Source organism: Acomys russatus, chromosome 11 (genome assembly GCF_903995435.1).
Source record: "Acomys russatus chromosome 11, mAcoRus1.1, whole genome shotgun sequence".
Classification (NCBI taxonomy): domain Eukaryota; kingdom Metazoa; phylum Chordata; class Mammalia; order Rodentia; family Muridae; genus Acomys; species Acomys russatus.
Window position 1 is genome coordinate 19622289 of NC_067147.1, and position 21668 is coordinate 19643956.

General features: G+C 39.5%; 1 protein-coding gene across 3 annotated transcripts in view; it reads right to left on the bottom strand.

The window, feature by feature from the left end:
- Window positions 1–21668, bottom strand: part of Kcnq5 (potassium voltage-gated channel subfamily Q member 5) — a 536287-nt gene that overhangs the window by 140904 nt on the left and 373715 nt on the right. The gene's annotated exons all lie outside the window — the stretch shown is intronic.

Sequence of the window (21668 nt, forward strand, 5' to 3'; positions counted from 1 at the left end):
TAGTCTAGCAAAGTCACTTGTCCCTATAGAAACAGATTTCAAGTTTATTATAATTGGCTTGCTTTAAAAGACAACTGCTTTTCTTGTTTGAAAACAGGATTGTCATTATTTATAATAAGATGATGCATATTAATTAACTTTATTATAATGGATGAATTATAAAATTGATATACAATTTTTATTAAAGCTGCCTAACATCACAGAAATGTAGATTGCAGAAATATGAAAGTTCCAACCCATTTTTCACCAAGGTAAATTGGTAGCAAATTCATGAAAGCTACACTTTTTTATAGGCTTTATGCAAACATGCCTTTAGAGCATATGATGATATGATATGCATTTAAAATGCACCCCCACCCTCAGAGACACAGCACACCATCCTACAGTTTATTCTGCACTAAGAAACCCACAGGCACTTCTCATGAAGAGAGATAAATTCCCATATAGCGTCAGTACTCACTATTAATTCAAAGTACTTGGACCAATCCTGCAAATGACTTTATACATAGATGGCCCAATCTGTGGTAATATGCCAGGAGTTTTACTTAGTTTTGGTTTATTTGGGTTTTGGATGCTTATGTGAGTACAGTCTATTCATTTATTAAGGTGTCAGAATGCTACATCTTTTGTTGTTGTTGTTGTTAGTTTCCTTTTTTGAAACTTGGTTTCTCTGTATAGCTCTGGCTGACTCGGAAATTGCTCTGCAGACCAGGCTGGCCTCAAACTCACAGAGATCTGCCTGCCTCTGTCCCAAGCACTGGGATTAAAGGTGTACGCCACCACCGCCTGGTTTTTAATAGTACATTTTCCAACCTATACAAACCATGCTTGATTATGAAGTGCCCAATTAGCTGAGCCTGTGCACAACCTAAACTTATCAGCAGTCCCCACCCCACCCCCATTTTCTTTCCCTAGCCTCCTCCTGCTGTCAGGAAGTCATACTCCAACAACTGGAGTGTCATACTCCAGTTGTGAGAGGCCATATTATGGAGCATTCTCTCCCTAGAAATTTTTATGTGTGCCTCGTCCCATAGGCACTGACAATATAATGAGCCTTCTGTCTCATATGGACAGATAGCACTAAGAGATATGTGAGCATTCTTTTTTAAACTATATTTTATTAATTTATTCATATTACATCTCATTGGTTATCCCATCCCTTGTACCCTCCCATTCCTCCCTCTCTCCCATTTTCCCCTTACTCCCCTCCCCTATGACTGTGACTGAGGGGAACCTTCTCCCCCTGTATATGCTCATAGGGTATCAAGTCTCTTCTTGGTAGCCTGCTATCCTTCCTCTGAGTGTCACGAGGCCTCCCCAGTGAGCATTCTCTTCCTCTGAGTGTCACGAGGCCTCCCCAGTGAGCATTCTTCTTTTCTTCTTCTTCTTCTTCTTCTTCTTCTTCTTCTTCTTCTTCTTCTTCTTCTTCTTCTTCTTCTTCTTCTTCTTCTTCTTCTTTTTTAGGTACCACTTACCAACTTTATTTTTATTTATTTATTTATTTTACAATTTTTTTTATTAATTTATTCTTGTTACATCTCAATGTTTATCCCATCCCTTGTATCCTCCTATTCTTCCCTCCCTCCCATTTTCCCATTATTTGTCTCCCCTACGACTGTTCCTGAGGGAGATTACCTCCCCCTGTATATGCTCATAGGGTATCCAGTCTCTTCTTGGTATCCTGCTGTCCTTCCTCTGAGTGCCATCAGGTCTCCCCCTCCAGGAGACATGGTCAAATGTGAGGCACCAGAGTATGTGAGAAAGTCATATCCCACTCTCCACTCAACTGTGGAGAATGTTCTGTCCATTGGCTAGATCTGGGTAGGGCTTTAAAGTTTACTGCCTGTATTGTCCTTGGCTGGTGCCTTAGTTTGAGTGGGACCCCTGGGCCCAAATCTGCCTATCATAATGTTCTACTTGTAGGTTTCTAGGACCCTCTGGATCCTTCTACTTTGCTATTCTCCCATGTTTCTCTCATCTAGAGTCCCAATAGGATGTCCTCCCCTCTGTCCCAGTTTCCTGGTAAGTGAAGGCTTTCGTGGGACATGCCCCTTGGGCTAGTATGCAGATATAAGTGAGTATATACCATTTGAGTCTTTTTGCTTCTGGGTTAACTCACTCATTATGATCATTTCTAGTTAATCCATTTATCCACAAATTTCGGGAATTCCTTGTTTTTCATAGCTGAGTAGTATTCCATAGTGTATATGGACCACAGTTTCTTTATCCATTCTTCTACTGATGGACACTTAGGCTGTTTCCATGTTCTGGCTAGTATGAATAAGGCTGCTATGAACATGGTTGAGCAAATTTTCTTGTTGTGTGCTGGAGCATCTTCTGGGTATATTTCCAAGGAGTGGAATAGCTGGGTCTTGAGGAAGCCCTATTCCTATTTTTCTGAGATAGCACCAGATAGATTTCCAAAGTGGCTGTACTAGTTTGCATTCCCACCAACAATGAAGGAGTGTTCCCCTCTCCCCACATCCTCGCCAGCATGTGGTGTCACTTGAATTTTTGATCTTAGCCATTCTGATGGGTGTAAGATGGAATTTCAGAGTTGTTTTGATTTGCATTTCCCTGATGACTAAGGAGGTTGAGCATTTCTTTAAGTGTTTCTCAGCCATTTGATATTCCTCTGTTGAGAATTCTCTCTTTAGTTCCAACCCCCACTTCTCAATTGGGTTATCTGTTGTGGTGGTATTTAATTTCTTGAGTTCTTTATATATTTTGGATATTAGATCTTTGTCAGATGTAGGGTTGGTGAAGATCTTTTCCAAGTCTGTAGGCTGTTGCTTTGTTCTCTTGACAGTGTCTCCTGCCTTACAGGAGCTTCTCAGCCTCATGAGGTCCCATTTATTAATGGTTGACATTAAGGCGTGGGCCGTTGTTGTCCTGTTCAGGAAGTTGTCTCCTGTACCAATATGTTTCAGGCTCTTCCCCACTTCTTCTAAGTGACTTAGTGTCTCTGGTTTTATGTTGAGGTCTTTAATCCACTTGGATTTGAGTTTTGTGCAAGGTGACAAATATGGGTCCAGTTGAATTTTTTACACCTAGACCTCCAGTTAGACCAGCACCATTTGTTGAAGATGCTATCCTTTTTCCATTGAATGGATTTGGCTTCTTTGTCAAAAATCAAGTGACCATATGTGTGTGGATTCATATCTGGGTCTTCGATTCGATTCCACTGATCAACCAGCCTGTTGGTGAGCGTTCTTCTTAACAGGAGAAATTCTAAAGTCACTGCTCCATTTCCATGCTGCAGTGAGGCAGCATAAATTATGTCTACAAGTTCGTTATTTAATGCCCATAGTTCAAGAATATGGCTTGATGCTTCCTGGGTTTGTTTTCTTTTTAAATGATAGTAGGGAGAAATGCCAGCATGCTTTCCTTGTGAAGCAAGAACTGGTAGAATTGAAAAAAAGAACAGAGGAATCCATAATCATTTTGGGGGGCGTCACCACCCCCCTTCCCCAGAAGTTGTAGAACAGAACTAATGGAGAGTAAAGCAACAAGTCTATATATCTGAATAAGAGTATGAGATGGGACTTAGAGAGAGATTTGCATCTTCCACTACCATAGCAGAATATGGACCTTCATGTTAAAATGTCTTGGTTTAATTTTTTTATTAAAATAAATTCAAGATAGCGCATGTTCTAAGCTATCGGCATTGAAAAGAATGAGATCATGTGGACCGTATAAGGGAATTCAATTATAAACCAATAGTAAAAATATAAGCAAATCTCTAAGCATGTGGAGAAATTTAAAGCACATGTTTATGTATATTTTTTTTTTAGTCAAAATAAAATCTCAGTGAAAAGTACAAAACATAAGTATCTAAAAGAGAATGAAAACACAATCTATCAAATGAACAGGTAAAACCGCAGCACTGCAGGGGGCACATTTATATAACAAGATTCTCACATTAGAAATAAAGTTCCCTGGGCTGGAGAGATGGCTCAGAGGCTAAGAGCATGGACTGCTTTTCCAGAGGTCCTGAGTTCAATGCCCAGCAACCACAGGGTGGCTCACAACCATCTATAATGAGATCTGGTGCCCTCTTACGGAATGCTGGTGTACATGCCGACATTGTATACATAATAAGTAAATAAATCTAAAAAAAGAAAGGAAGGAAGGAAGAAAGAAAGAAACAAAGAAAAAGAAAGAAAGAAAGCTCTCAAACTAGCAATCTAGGACCACAGTTGGAAACTGAAGATAGAAGAATAAAATTGGCCCAAAGAAATTTAAAAAAGGAAATGGCATACTTAAGAGAAGATGATAATGAGAAATAATAATAACTAAACAGAAAATTTATGAAATAAAAAGCTGGTTCTACAAAAAAATCAATAAAATTAATAAATCTTTTGTAAGATAATAGAAGTCACCAATCTAAGGAATGTCATAGAAGATGTCACCACAGGCATGGTGGCTGTGAAAAATCAATAATTCATCTTTATAAATGTACCTTCTGACCATAACAGAGGACATAGTCTCATAGAAAATTCCCTTATCCTCTGCCTCATATAACCTTTCTGCGCCTTCTTATGCAGCAATGTTCCCGTAGCCTTAGGTGCTGGAATGTTTTCTAGATGTGTTTGTAAAACACGAGCTCCACAATTCTGCATTTTGATTGGTTGTGGTGTTTTGTAGTGTTCTCCATCTGTTGTAAAGAGAGGTTTTCTTGATGAAGAGTAATGGTTACACCGACTTGTGGGTATAAAAACCAACATTTAGAATCGAGTTTGGGGTTGGGCTGGTTTAGCAACGTAGTGGTTTAGGTTTTTCTCCCAGAACCATGACTTCATTAGCACTATGTAATTCACTAGGTTTCCAGGACTGGACATGATTTCCTTCTTGTTGTGTTGTTGAGGTCTTAAATTCCGCTAGAGAGCTGTTGGTTACTGCCAAGGTATGTGTACCACTACTAGACCTTTAGGGTTATTGTGTGCTAGTCATTGTGTGGTTCACACATCCACAAAGTGTTACCAACACAGTTGCCTAAACATGAGCTGAACAAGGACCAGAAAATGCACATTAGAACTCAACTCTACACAAAGACTACAGGCAACTAGGGAATGCTAAGGGTGGGAGAAATAGTCTTTCCCAGGGGACAGCACATCAATCTGTTCACCAGTACTGAATGATTAGCCCTGAAAACACACATACATACAAGGAACAAACAGTATGAGCATATTTACGAATATATGTTTGTACATATATGCATGTAACAACAATTAATAAAAAAAGAGACCATGAATCTGAAAAACACCAAGTAGGAGAACATGGGAGGGTTTGGAGAGGCGAAGGGAAAACGACATAGTTACACTATAATTTCATGAATTAAAATAAGCAATTAAAAAACGGTAAAGAGGTGCTAAGAATGATGGGGTGAAGATAAGTCTGACAATTCAGAAAATTAGACAGAAACCATGAAAAGAAAAAGAATAATCCGAAAGTTATATAATCCATAAAAATTGATCCCATAATGAAAAAGCTTTTGAAAAAGCTGTGTCTAGGCCAAACAATTTCAATATTGAAACCAACCAAATAGGTAGAGAAAAATTATGCTGGTTCTACCCATATTTTTTTTCTAGAATACAGAAAACAGACAAAAAATTTCCATTTCTCCTCCAACTTCACATTATTTCTTCCAGAGAATATAAAACGTTCCTAATTATATATATATTTTACCCTATAGAGACAAATTCTTGGTTGATAAACTATGTTTGCTTGGAGCATATTGTGGAGTCTGAGCTGGCTTTGAACTTGAGACTCCTGCTGTACTACCTTCTGAGTGTTGGGTCTAGAGGCATGTATCAACAGATGCCCTGCACCTGATTCACTTAGAAAAAAAAGAAAGAAATGGCATCTTGCTATGGTGTCCAGACTGGCCTTGAAATGCTGGGCTAAGGCCATTTTCCTGCCCTATCTTTCTAGATGGCTGAGACTAACTACAGGCATGGAAACTGTGCCTAAAGTTAATTGAAAAATAAACTAGAATTATGAACAATTATCTCTCATGAGATTAGATATAAAAGCTTCAATAAAATATTAGCAAACCAAACCCACTAGTATGGAAAAAATATGCCAAGTAGGATTTAATTAAATTATATAAGGCTGGTTCAGTGTTTTAAACTAACCCAATGCATTACATCAACAAACCAAAGAAGATAAAAAGTCACATAGACATATCAGTTAACTCAGGAAAGGCCTTTGGCATCTTTTCCTTATAAAATTTCTGGCAATTTAAAAAGAGAGGGTGATTAATATCACCAACTTGATAAACTTTATCTACAAGCCCCTGCAGTTAACATATTTTATGGTGAGAAAGTGAATGTAATTTTCTAAAGTCAAGAGTGAGGCAAGATATCTGCACTCATCCTCCTAATTAAAGATTTTACTGTACATTATAATGATTGGAATGAAGCAAATTAAGTAAATAAAAGATCCAGTTTAGAAAGCCAAATAGAAACAGTCTGTAGTATCCTAGTGCATGACTGTCGTACAACATTCAGAACACAAAGCCAGTGTGGAGGCACTTTAATCCCAGCACTTTGGGAGGCAGAGACAGGTGTATCTCTGTGAGTCCAGTACAGCCAGGGCTACATAGAGAAACCCTGTCTCAAACAAACAAACACAAAAAAAGAAAAAGGAATTTTAGTAAACAAAAAAGTCAATCATATTGCACAAACTCCTGGCATGGGCTGAGTATGTTGTATCCCAAATTCACAATATAATATTATTTACAGTCATTCCAAAAAATGACATTTAGATATGCACCTAGCAGAACACACACAGCTTATATAGAGAGATGACTACAAGCTAGTAGTGAAAGAAATAAGAGAAGTCTCAAATAAGTGGGAAAAGACCAGATTTTTAACCAGAGTAGTTAATATAAAGGCGTCCCTGTCAAAATCTCAGAAATTTTCTTGGGTATTTACACTTATCCCAAATGTGGGATATTGTATGGAAATTTTAAAGGCCTTGGAAATCTTAAGACAGTTTGGTAAAGGTGAAAGGAATTGCATTATACAATATTAGAGCCTATTACATGGCTCCAGTAACCATGATTGTGTGGCATTTGCAAAAGGCCAAACCTGAAGAACAGTAGGTGAGATAAAGAGCTGTACAGATGTGCTCTACTGATTTTTGTTAAAGGTACAAAAACAATTCAGCATTGGAAGAACAATTTTTCAACAGCCATACTAATAGACAGAGAGGGAAGATGGAAGGAGGAAAGACAGAAGTGAATAAGCAAGGAGGGAAGTGATGGAGGCAGAAAGCAGGAGGTGAGGAAAGAGAAGGAAGCAAGGCTCCAAAATGTATACCTCACAGTGTATACTAAAGATCAGTTATAAAGAGTCATGTGCATAAGCCTGGTGGAGTGGCACACAGCCTCAATCCCAGCACTCAGGAGGCACAGGCAGGCAGATCTCTATTAGTTCACAGCCAGCCTAGACTACACAGCAAGTTTCAGGCCAGCCAGAGCTACATAGTAAGACCTTGTCTCAAAAGTGCAGAGGGCAAAAATATTAACACCATAAAACCTTCAGTGAAAACCCTACATAAGACTTGTATAAGTTCAAGCCAGGAAAAAAAAAAAAGTCCTAGCAACGTGCAGTGACACGGGGTGTGTTAACCACACCCCAGGGCAAAGCATCATGCTCAGGAGTTGCTGGCCAACAAGACCTTGACTCCGTGTGTGTGTGTGTGTGTGTGTGTGTGTGTGTGTAAGAGAGAAAGAACATGGAGCTGTGTGGGTAAGAAGGTAGGGGAGGATTTGGGAGGAGTTGGCGAAGGGAATGGAATATGATCAAAAGACATTGTATGAAATTCATTAATAATAAATTATACAAAAGAATAACAGAAATTTTATATGTTTGAATCAAGAAAAGTATTAGAGTTGACACTAAAAACACATATATCATAAGCAAACTGGTACTCTGTCAAAATTAAACATTTTTGCTTGGAGAAATCTCAGGTCAGAAGATGAAAAGGTAAATTACAGACTAGAAGAAAATATTTGCAAGCAATGAATCTGATGAGGAAACAGCACTTAGAAGACATAAAAAAACATAAAAAATTAATATTAAGTCAAAAATTAAATTACAAATTTGGCAAAGTATATAATTAATATATTCAATATGTACTGAATATATATACATACATACATATATACACACACACACATATATATCTCACACACACACATGAGAAGAAATGTGTGACAAGGACACACTTGAAATGATATTTGGCATCACTAGCCTTCATGAAAATGCAAATTAAAACTTCAGTGCGAAATCATCACACAGCACTCAGAATTGCTAAAATAAAAAAGAAATAGATACTAATCAGCAACAACAAAATGTGTTGCGGGGACTCTGGGGAGGCAGACTCATTCAAACATTACTGGTGGGGGCACAACATAGCATCTTCAGAATGCAGACTGGCAACATCTTTCTTAAGTAACAGAGTTGACCTAGAGCAACTATTGTGTTCTTGGGTATTCATGCTAAAGAAATAAAACCATGAATATACGAAAACTGGGACATAAATAATGACAGCCCATTTATGCATAATGACTGAAGACTGAAACTGCTCAGGTATCATTTTGGGTAAGGACATTAAAGAAGCTATGTGTGGCATATCCACACCAACATATACCATTAAACAATAAAAATGAGATAACTAATATATACAATTGGAAAAACTCACCAGGAAATGTTGCTGAGTAGCGTACTATCAATTCTAGCAGGTTCCACACCACTAGCAAATTTATAATCACCTTTTTTTTTTTTAGAAGATAAAAACAGTTTAGAAATGGAGATTAGTGTTGCTCAGTTGGTTTGCTGAAAAGGGGTGGATGGAGAGAAGGAGGAGATCCCTTATAAAAGGGCCATTGGAAGGTGGGGAAGATACAGGGGGGCCTAAGTTCAGGCCTCAGCACATCGGGGGGGGGGGACGAGAAAAAAGCGGGGCAGGATGGAAGACAGAGAAAGAAAGCTGTGTTTGATGTCATTTGCTTCTAAGCCCATTGCTGGGAACATAGAGATATGCAGGGACCTGGGGCTTGCTGGTCAACCAGCCTAGTTTAATGAATAAGTCCTAGGCTAATAAGGGACCTTGTCCTAAAACCAAACCAAACAAAACCAAACAACAAAAACACCAACAAAATGCACGCACCAAAGTAATGACACCAAAGGTTACCTTCTGGACACACACACACACACACACGCCCATGCGTGTGATGGGACCTAGACTGTTGCCTTAAGTAAACAAGCCCCTACTTGTGATGCATACACACAATGTAAAATTAGAGAAACCTGAATGAGACCAAGGATTCCACTTTTGTCTTAGTTGTTAATATTACATGTTACCCTTTGGGAACATTGGGTAAAGTAGACACAGGGTATATCTACTGTTCTTTACAACTACATGTGACCCTCTAATTATCTTGATGAATATTTCAGGGAAGAAAGCCACTGCCAGTGCTCAAATCACGGGGTAGCCTCAGAAGGAGGAATATGTTCTTTGTGTCCAGTTGGCTAGGATTCACCATCACCATGTGCTGGTTATTCTCCTTGTAGAGTCTTCATATATTACTTTCAAATGAGTTAAATCTGTTCAGTTGAAATGACTCAGTGACTTCAAATGCTCACATAGGATGAACTTAGAGGTGATTCGTTAGCAGCTGTGAAGCAGGCCCTCCTGCTCTACTGGCCAATCTTAGGTTAAATCAGTTCTCACTTGGTTGAACTAAATTGGCCGCCATATACTTCAATGACTGTATATAGATCTAGGGACAATATTCAAAATACTTGGTCTCCATGGAGAAATGGTTAAAGTAAAATTGATGTTAACCAACAACGGATCTACCATTAGCTCTTGAAGACTCTGGTAGGTTGGCTTTGAGAACCTTCTATAGAGTCTAGGGCAACACTAAATATTTTTTATCATCTGTCTTGAAGGAGTTATCCTGTTTCACCATTATTCATCACATAGTTTTGGTAAACATAGGACAGTTTTCACATTTTCCTTAAATAAAAAGGGATGAGTGAGATGCTTCAGTAGATAAAGGCGCTCGCTGTCAAGCTTGACCTATGTGGTGGAAAGACAGAAATGCCCGTTGTAGTTCTCAAATGGTTTCCACACATGTACCCAGGCACCAGTGTCACACAGCCATCCCACTAGTCCCTGTACAAATGATTTCCACACATGTACCCAGGCACCAGTGTCACACAGCCATCCCACTAGTCCCTGTACAAATGATTTCCACACATGTACCCAGGCACCAGTGTCACACAGTCATCCCACTAGTCCCTGTACAAATAATCAACCAGCTAACCTTTTTTAAAAGAATGTATATAAAAATCAAGAAATACAAGAGGCAGTCTGAATTCTGTCTAATGGTCTCTGAGACTGCCTATGGTTAGCCCTCCTTCCCAGATTATAAGGAGGTCTACCCCATGACACCTGCCCATTGATAAAAATGATTTGTTGTATATTGCTTGATACTAACAATCTATTTGTGATGTTAGTCTGTTTAGAAGTTATTTTTAAAATAGTTTTAGGTGCAGATTTATTTTTTTTTGTACAAATCCAGGATTCCTAAAGGCACATGTTCTAGTTGTTTTCTCCTTAACTAACAGCATTGTTAATTAAAAGTGACCTATATCTAATTTACAAGCTGTCTGATGGGACCATTAGTTATTTGTTCCTTGTTTTCTGCCACCAAATAGCTCGTCTGTGTGTGTGTGCACAGGCGTGTGTGCAAAGATGAACTGCTAACATTACAAACCTCCTGACATTTACACCAGTTCTTAAAGAGCTGTGGATAATTAAACACGCAAAATGAAACCATTGCTCCTATTCAGAATACCATCCTCATCAATTCTCAGCCACTTCTGCTCAGTTCTTTGTGTGTGCATACATTTAAAGAAGCACAAAGCTAGTGAGACAGCATGCCTCCTCACATAATCCCTATAAGAAAATAATTTGTGACATAAATGTTAAGGAAAGGCTTCAGTTAAGATTTCTGGTTATGCTCACTGTCACATGGAAAATTGAAAGGGTGGCATGATGATCTGGAAATTGGCTTTTTGCTTAAATTGGAATATGAAAATAAATGAACAAAAAAGTAATAATTTCTTGAAAATTTGCCTTTTTGGATAGTAGGAAAAATATTCTTAGAAGCACGCTTTCTAGGGATAGAGAGCTGTCTCATTAGTTCAGACCACAAGGTACTCTTCCAGAGGACTTAGGGTTCAGTTCCTAGCACACAAGGCAACTCAATTAAAGGGGACCTGACTCCTTCTTCTGGCCTCTATAGGCACTGCATGCACATGATCCATAGATATCCAAGCAGGCAAAACTCCCCTACACATAAAATAATTTACAAATAGTTAAAAATAAAATATAACTGTGCAGAACACACAACCACATACTGTTACCAACTTAGTTTTCAAACGTCTCCGTAGTTTGGATACATAAATTATTATATAAACTATTAACGCATTTGAGGAGAATCAGAGGGAGTTAATGCTTTACTGAATAGAACAATTCTTTCTGGAGTGAAGACAAATGGAAGCTTTAAAATCAGGTCTGTGTGGTGGAGGTGGTGGTGAGCAGACAAGGGAACTTTTCTAAAGTGCTTAGCCTGTGGGAGGTGGTGTGTGGATGAGGACACATCAGTGGGAGTGGGATACGGATGAAGAAAGTAGAATGAAGTGTGAAGGGGCACTGATGCTCCTTCCAGCCTTGGAAAACAAATGCTTCAGAGAGTTTTGAACCATGCAAATGAGGTCCCTCATTGGCTGAAAGGCATGGGAAAACACGGACAGGTAAACTCGTAAGTGGAATCAGAAAAACACAGTGTCTGTCAATCATCCCTCGTTTGGGTAATTAACCCTTTACATTTCTCTAAATATGTTTCAGCCTTTTAACTTTTTCGCTTTTGAAATCTGTCTCCTCTGGAAAAGATGTCATGTAACCATGTCTGTAAGATGGATTTTTTTACCTCGTGTTCTTCAGAAGGGAAGAAAGAAAGTAAGAGACAGTTTACTCTTGTCATGCTGAGCATGTTTAAGAGAGAGTTCCCTCAACGTCTTGCATTTTGGAGGAAATAGAAATTCATGATGATGCTAAGGTAGTTCCTGGAGGCCAAGCAGGAAGAGCCTGTTTATTGTAGTCTCACTGAAGGCCCAAGTTGTGCCACTAAACTGGACAAACCCTGGGAAGTTGAGTTGATAATGAAATTGTTAATAATAAGCTTGTAACGTGCTACTTTGTAGAATATGGAAACAGCAGCCTGGGTCTTAGAGAACACAGCTCTCAGAGAGGAAAACGACCATGTAGTGTGAGAGAAAGGCAGAAAGAACATAGTATGTGACTGTCTTAGTTAGGGCTTTATTGCTTTGAAGAGACACCATGACCAAGACAACTCTTTTAAGGAAAACATTTACTTGGGGCTGGCTTATATTTTCAGAGGTTTATTCCATTGCCACCATGACAGGAAAAAAATGGCAGCATGCAGGCAGACATGTTGCTGGAAGAGCTGAGATTTCCACATCTTCATCCAGCAGAAGGAGACTCTGAGTCACGCTAGACTTAGCTTGAGCATAGGAGGCCTCAAAGCCCGCCCCAACAGTGACCCAGTTCCTCCAACAAGGCTACAACTACTCCAACAAGGCAACACCTCCTCATAGTGCCTCTCCCCTTGGACCAAGCATTCAAAACCAAGAGCTATAGGAGCAATATCTATTCAAACCATCAAAATGACCTTTATCCTATTCCACAGGATTCATTACATTGCTTCATTCAGTCATCAGGAGAAGGAAGCTTCATGAATTCCCATGTCACCTGGCCTTCCTTCTAGATCTCCTATAAAATAGGGGCCTATTCTTGCTTCCCTCATCTCTTACTCCTGATTACTTTTTCCCTTATAAGCACCAAAGTGCATTATATTAGTTAGAATTACATATGTGGCCCATCACTATAGCACATACTGCTGTTGTTAAGGAACTCGTGTAAACACTATATCCTTTGGTAAGTTTTAGCGGTAAGAAAATACACATTTCTCTCTGCTCACACTTCATGTGAACTTGTATGCGCAAAAGATTTCAGAACCTGATGCTGAGACACAGCCAGCGAGATTCATGCAGACAAACAGAGCAGGCAAATATCGACGAGTGAAAATCTGTAAGGAGAAAGGGGGCTGGGCAAACAGTTCGATGTATAAAGTGCTGGCTGAGCAAGAGTGAGGCCTTGATAATGGAACTCCAGCAACCACCATAAAAAGTGAGGGTATCAGTGTGCATTTGCAACCCCATTGCTGAGGGGAAGACAGGAGCAGGCAGATCACAGACCCTCACTGCTCACCCAGCGTAGTGGAAGTGGTGAGTTCTGGGTTCAGAGAGAGCCGGTCTCAAAAATGAAGGTGGATTTGATGAAGGCATCCCGTTTAGCACTGGGTGTTCCAAATTCTCTCACTCTGTATACATTGTTGCATTGTGGGCCTCTGCATTAGTTCCCATATACTTCTCTGATGCCCGAGAGACACATATCACGATGGATATACAAGACTGACATCAGGAGTCATTTTATTTGCTATGTTCCTTTAGCAGAACAATAGTTTTTGGTTTCTTCCTATGTCCGTGGCTTATCAAGTCTCAGGTTTTTGGCTACCCAAGCAGGGTCCCACCAATACATGGGCTCCATCTTGTGGAGTAGGCCTTAAGTCCAATTAGCAAGTGGTTGGTTAGTTATGTCCACATTAGTACTACTATTGAATCAACATATCATGGAAGCAGGTCACCATTGAAGATTGTAGGGTTTGTTGCTGGGTTGATGGCTACCCTTTTCCTCTGATATATTATGGTTCCTAATTTTGTGTTTTTATGAGTTTTCCATGTGTGTGTGGACATGCCTACATATACATGTGTGTGTGTGTGTGTGTGTGTGTATGTGTGTGTGTGTGTGTGTGTGTCTGTTTGCTTGACTGTCTGTTTTCAGAAGAGAGACAGAAAGGTCATTAAGTTGGGTAGGTGAGGATCTAGGAGGACTTGGGGGAGGACAGAACATGATCAGAATATAATATATGGTTTTTTTCCACCAAAAAAGGTGAAAAGAGACTAAAGAAGATATTTGATGCAGACCTCTGGCTTCCAAACATGTATGCATGAGTAGATCTGCACACACAGGTGAACACACACACACACACACACACACACACACACACATAAAACATACACCCACACTCACATACTTTCTCTCTCTCATACACACAATTTAAAAATATTTTAAAAAGAAACCCCACATCTACAAGGGTTCTACAAATCAAATATATTCACAAACAGAAAGTACATATTGGCTTTCAGTGCAATCTCTGGTAGACATAAAAAAAGTTAACTATTCTCAAAGTACATACATCAATGTCATGGTAACAATATTCCATTAATAACATTTCCTAAAGTGAGGGAACATTTGAAGTTTTCTATCATTTTGAACATCTAGATGACAAAGAAGTTTTCAATATATGTGCATTTATTTTTATAGCTTAAATTTTATTATCTATGTAACTATTCATAGCCTATCCTTTATAAAATCTGTCACAGTCCTGAGGTATTTACTTATATTTCTAATTGTTTCAAGTCATCCATCAAAATCATTCAAAACCAGCCATGTTATAAATCAAGTTGGCTCTTCAGCTAATTACGAGAAAGGCCATGGTTGCAGATACTCCTGAGCTAATTTAATGTTTTCTTCTGCTTGTTGTTCATCTCAACCTCTAAACAACAGATGGAGGGTAAACACCTTTTGTACCTACTGACTTAAGAAAAATGGAGATGAGGAGTACAAATAAGAAGCTCTCTGGGAAAATTTTCAAATGCTTTAGAACACCAAGTTTTAGTGTTTCTAAATATAACATCCTGAATGACAAACACATATCAGTCCAGCAAACCCTTCTCCCATCACCACCAATCTCTTTTCCACGAGCTCACTTTCTAATCACCATTTATTTCTCTCTACTTTCCTCCTCGACGAGAACATGCTTCATCTTGCTAGGTTCAGCCTCCATCTTACACAGATGTGGCTTCTTCTGCAGAGATGCCATCACTCTTCCTTGCCCAGAAGAGTATTTGGAACCGTATCACCAACAAATATCACACCACCAACCTGTCTTTATTAACAAGCCACTGTCTGCTCAAGCCACTCCTGACAGGTGATGACCTCCATCTCTAGGATGGATCAATATCATTTGGATAGATTTGGAAAATCACTCAGGGGACTAGGCAACTGATACGTCGCAGTAACTTGAAACTGTTCTGCTCTCCCGCTCCTGCCTGTGGACTTGGTCCTACCTGGCAACATGATACTTGATTGTAAATGCACAGTAGTGTATAATTATACACGAGAAGACCAATATACAGTCCTAACCAATAAAGCATCCTGAACACAATTAATGATCGGAGCCATGAAAACTGGCTTATCTGCTTGTGGGCTCTATGGGACCTTAACAGGAAGTAGGTTCTGGACGAAAATAACTAACTGCCTAAAAGTAAGGGTCTGCCCCAGAAAAAGAATGCACCGGGGAGAGAGAGCACACTTCTTCCCATTCCCTAATTCCCTAGGCAGCACCGAAGGCCTCAATAGATGCAAAATGATACAGCAGTGTCAGGTTGACCTTTTGTAAAATCTAGACAAAAGGAATCCCGGAGCAAGGTGCATTGGAAAGAAATTCACCATCTGGTTAAAGTGAATGCAGCAGGGGGTTAGGGGGGGGAAGGCTGGGAGTGTTGTTCTGGAAGAAAAAGGAGAAGGAATCTGTATTTTCCTCTGGAAACAAGGAGAGCTCTGGGAAATTTCCTTGGTGGAAAAGGAAACAGTTCTCTCACCCCCCTCTTGCTTGTATCCTAGTTTTCGTCCTTGTTTACCTCCTCAGGCTTGTTCATGAAGCCTCTGTGGAGGAAATGTATCAGGCACACCTATGGGCAACCTGCTTATGCCGATGGGTGCATCTTAGTCTCTTTTTTATGACACAAATATGAGACTCTATAGGATTGTGAGCTTTTGTGCTGTTTGAAACTCTCAGCTCATCTCTTGAGAGACAGGGAACAGAGCTATAAGCAAGCTGCACCCAAAGAAGGAAACACACCTAAGAGTAACTAAAGACTACCTTCATATATCAAGATAGGCATTTCATCCCTTTGCTTTGGAAATTCCCCCATTTTGGTTTCTTTCATTACTTCCCTCTGGTTTTATGTTTTGCATGGTAAACACGGTTTCAATGGAAGCTCATCCTTTTCAGGCACAGAGATTCAACTCATTACATCCATTCAGACCCTTCTACTTCAGAATTTAACTTCACTAGCATTTGAACAAAACTTATTTTCAAACCATGGATAAAAAGAGGATTTGCCAGGCAAATTTAGAACAGTTATGGGGAAAGGGTGTGTTGGGAGGGGGCTTATTGTATTTAAGAGGAACTGCTTTGCAAGATCCTAAATAGCACTTATTTGCATTTCAACAATTATTCGAATAATTACAACCAAGCCATCTTGTTAATTAAAGAAAACCTAGCAGGATCTTTATTTGGCAACAGTTTGTTAGCAGACATTCCCTAAGTATCAATGCAATGGCACTGGTAAGAGGTAGGCTTCCTCCCCGATTCAAAATACCCACTTCAAATCATCTTGAATATTTCCTAAGCACCGTGGTTATTATTCTAATAAGCTACAGCTATGTAGAACACAGTAAATTGTAGATATGTATTGGTCTGTCACTTAGGTGGCCCCGAGGATCCTGTGATCTGTAGATGTGGCTCCCAGCCTAGAAGAAGCATGTCAGCCTGGAGAAGGAAGAGTCCATAGATAACCAAAAGGGACCTGAGATCTGTGTCCACAGCTCCATCCCATCTAGTTCCTTACTCTGAAATTGCATCATCTCCTGCGCTCTTTTTTTTTCCTGCATCTATAAAGAGGTACATAGACCTGCACAAGTATACCTACTTCTTTTGCTGAGGATGATAGACAGTGTTCAGCTCTGAGACGTGACGAAGGAACAGGAGACTAGTCTGGAAGAAAGAGACTAAGTAGAGGAGCAGGATAGATGGGAGTGAGAAATAGGCACCATTGAGTCTTTTAGGTATCTGTACAGACTCTCACTTTTACTGAGGGGTCTGGATACTGGGTTTCCTGATCTGGGCCCCTCGGCGGGTTTGCCTGAAGATGGGAAGTGTCTCCAAGAAGAAGCAGCTACCCACAGATGACCCAACGAGCATACCGCGGAAGCTGGGACAGGATTCGTCTGTATACTTTCTTGGAGCAGGAGTATAGCAATAAGACTCTAAGCTGAGGACAAGGCATTCCCCACACATTCTAAAACAAGACTCTTGAAAACATAAATATCCCATATCCTCATTAAACGCTTTTCCATAATTGCCAGAACCTTCAGAGTAGAACCCACTATTCTGCTTCCTGCCAAGTGCCAACCCACAGATCGTTGGTCTCATTCTTCAACATGGTCATAAACAAATGATTTCCCAAGACTGGCTTTGATGAGATGAGGAGCAATGTTAGACTTGATAGTGTTCGAATTAGCTTCACTATTGCTGTGATAGAACACTGTCCAAAAGCACCTTAGGTCAGAGAAGGGTTTATTTGGCTGTAAACCCATAATTGAGGGAAGCCAAGGCAGAAAAACAAAGCAGGAACCCAGAGGCAGGAACTGAAGCAGAACCCATGAGGAATACTGTTTCCTGGCTTGTTTTTTTTTTTTAAATGACCCTGGATCACTTTACTAGGAATGGGCCATCTACAGTGGGCTATACTCTCCCACTTCAACAAATAATCAAGAAAACACCCCCCATGGAATGCTCTCAGGCCAGTCTAATGGAGGCAATTCTTCAAATGAAGGTCCTTCCTCTCAGGGGACTCTAGATGGCGTCGAGTTGACAAAAACTAAGCAGCACAGATGGTGTTCATTAGCATTAATTAAATGAGAAATGGACCTAAAGAATAGCACCTCACTTTTATCTTTACATATTTCTAAGATGAACTTAAATGGAAATTTGAAAAAGTTAAAAAGTTAAAAAAAAAAAAAAAAAAAAAAAAAAAGCTTGATCTAAAGCTCTACAGTTCATGTGTGTCCCACTCAGGCACCTGGATTCTTGAAGGACAATCTAAATACCAACCAGGCAGCAACAGTGTTAGTAACACTGCTAACTTATTTTCTTTTCAAAGCTGATTCAGAGATGTTGAGAGAGAACATTGGATAGAGAGGATTCAGTTGTTTTTCTACTTTACCTAACAGGAGGAGAAACTTGACTCGTATCTTACTGTCTGGCTTTGAGGATGCATATAAGAAAGCAGGCACAAAATGAGACTATTAATGAGGAGATCAGGTACAAAATAATTGCATCCTTGGGTCGCATTCAAGCACTTTCAAGGTACAAAGAAAGGTATTGGGGTATAATTAATATGATTACTTACATCATTGCTTGTTGAGGAGTGTTTCAAGCAGTCTCTGCTGTGGGAAAGAGCCCAGTGGGCACAGGTGTCACATAGAGTGTGCTAACCACCCACAGGCCAGGACCTGATTCACACAGGGTGATAGGACTGTTTGCTTTGTTGGAAAGTAAATAGATGTGAATAATGCCCTAGCTCATCTGAAATGCTGAGTGGCTTATCATGGCAGGAGTTAAAAAAAGACAATGATCGTATAAAGGTTTTGAAAGTTGGCAGTTTACGGAGATAAAAATGAATCCTGGTTCCAACGAGGGTTAAATTTTGTTAAAATGTTATTTACCCCTCTATTGTAGGATGTTACTGAGACAAGAGGGAATAACCCTCTTATCTCAGAGATTTGTTTCTTTTTGGAGACTTTCTAGCACCATTCTCTTTTGCCGTCCTGCCCTAATCTGAAATCTCAAACCTTCAATTTATTTTTATCTCTAGCAATCGTCCAATGACATGGCAAAAGGGTGGGGGTGCATAAGCATCGGGTGAAAAGAGACCTTCTATCCATTTCTCCAATAACTTTTGTCATCTGTTCATCCTGTCTTCAGGAGGCATTCTATTGGGTCAGTAACTACATTACTTCAAGGTTATCAGCTGCTTACGTAGGCAGGCTTATTTTTGCTAGTTCACAACAGCTTCGACAGTGGTTGTGAAGAAGGCAGGATGTTACTAGCTGTATATTAGAATCTTGTTGGAAGAAAAAATTTACTCAGAGCCAGGCATGGTGGTGCACACCTGTAATCCCAGAATTTAGTGAGGCAGAAGCAGGTAGATCTTTGTGAGTTCAAGGCCAGAGCAGCCAAGGCTATACAGAGAAACTCTGTCTCAATAGCCAAAATACAAAAACCAAACCAAGCCAAAATGAAATGACTTGGGAGAGATGCTAGATTGCTGCAAAGGCACTGATCCCATATGAGTTGGGTATGTAGGTAGATAAGAGTGACTCAGTCTTTGGGTTCCATTTCCTGAATCATTGCATCCCTTGAATCTGCAAGAAAATAGGTGGGCAGATGTCCGTGTAACTTCCTGTAAAGTTCCATGGCTTTGAATCTTAGACTTACGTAAGACAACAGGTCTCAGTGAGCTATTGTACAAATCTAGCTTTAAAAACATGACTTTCAGTGAGTTTTCAGGAAAGGAGCAACCCATAGCTCCTTCAAAAGAAAATGGTTCCATTCCCAGTGCTGCATCTGTCATGTGGGACCAAGAGTTTTGGATGAGGGCTGTGTAGAAGCTGGTGTTCTAGAATGTTCAGTGTCAGGGCTGGCTAAAGATGATGCAAGTGGTAAATCATATTCAAGGTTTGAAATGAAATGTCTAAAGATGAAACTTAATAGAAGAGGTGTTAGAAAATGAGTTTCTGAACACGCCTAAGGCTCTGTGTTCTCATTCAGAGCAGGTGGGAAGGTCTAATGTCCTTACCTCTCTCTGGTCTTTCATCTCAAACACCCGTCTTACTGTCTTGGGCTCAAAGCAGTCGCCTGACTTTTCCTTTCTTCTTTGCCTTTGTTAAGATGCGCTGCACAGAACTCCCAGGTATTGTGGTGGCTTCTTACATTTCTGACCTCCAGTGGTCCTTCTCCATTTCACTTTTCCTCCAGGGTGTAGTCAGAATTATTACACTCAAAGTAAAATTTGATCAGTGTCTGATGCTAAAGATCTCCTTTTGATGTCTGTCACTGCCAGTACAAACTCCAAAGACTTCTCCAAGGGAAATATGTTCTGAGTCTCCTAGCTGATACCTAAAACTGCAGATAGCACCCAAATTTCTGTACTATGATGTTTTCCTATTCACAGCCCTAAGTTAAAGATAAATTTATGAATTTAAAAATAAAAGTGAAAATTTGTGACTAATAAGAAATTTTAACAAGATTCTATGATAAAAGTATGGGAACAGGATTCTCTATTCCACCCTCTTAAAAAAAAACTTTAAAACATTCTTTTATATAAATTGATGTTTTGCCTACATGCATGTCTGTATACCATGTACATTCTTGGTACCTGCAGAAGCCAGAAGAGTGCATTGCGTCGATCACATAGAATGAGGGTTACAGAAGTTTGTTAGCTGCTACTTGGGTGCTGGGAATCAAACCCAGGTTCTTTGGAAGAGCAGCCAGTGTTCTTAACTGTCAGGCAACCCCCAGTCCCCTAGCAACGTCGTTTAAAATATCCTGTACTGTATTTACTTTTCTACTTCAGTGCTTGGAGAGTGCATGGAGGCTATGTGATAAGATGAATTGCAATGAATGGTATAATGAGCTCACCATATAATCTCTCGTTTCTTATTAAATTGGAGATGTTTACCTTTTCAGTTAAGAGAAGTATTCTACAGTTTCTTTTCGACATATACACATTTCCTGCAATATTACACTTTTGTTTTAGGGACATAATTAAGTAAAATAGGTGTTAACTGACTCTAAGTACTGTATGTAATACCATGATAGTGGATCTTTATTCAAGGCAGATGCAAAATTACTAATGTGAGGGTAGCACATACAGAGAAGATACTTCTGAAAAACATGTGACTCATACCACAACTGGATTAGTGGGACAGAGTGAAGTTTCCTCATAAACTGAGAATGACACACAATACGAAATTCAGAAGTCATATTTCTATTTTCAGATAGCAGTTGAGCACAAATAGTGGAAGAATAGTTACAATATTCTCTGAGGTTTTTTTTGTCCAACCACTACTTCCCTAAAATTTAACGATCCTGACCCCAACCTTTGTCTTGCAGATCTAGTTTTAATGTCACTACCTGTGGAAGTTTTTCAAGTCTCCTAGTTGAAAGTGAATCATTTCCTCTGTTGTAATCAATTGCCCTTTTTATTCCATCATTTTCATGAATCACATAGCTTCTAATTCCACTTACTTTTGGTTCTCTCATTTAATGAAATCAATCATGAATGAAATAAAAGGTGGAATAGAACATTGAGTATAGAATGGAGTAGAAACTCAAACGCGTGGTTAAAAATGTTTGAGTGTTAAACATAATGAAGTTGCCATGAGATTGGAGTGGGAGGGTAGTGATAAACTCATCTTAGTTTCATTAGGTTGTGTTGATCTCAAATGGTAGTACAGGAAGCTCTCTCTCTCTCTCTCTCTCTCTCTCTCTCTCTCTCTCTCTCTCTCTCCACCTCTCTTTCTTTCTCTCA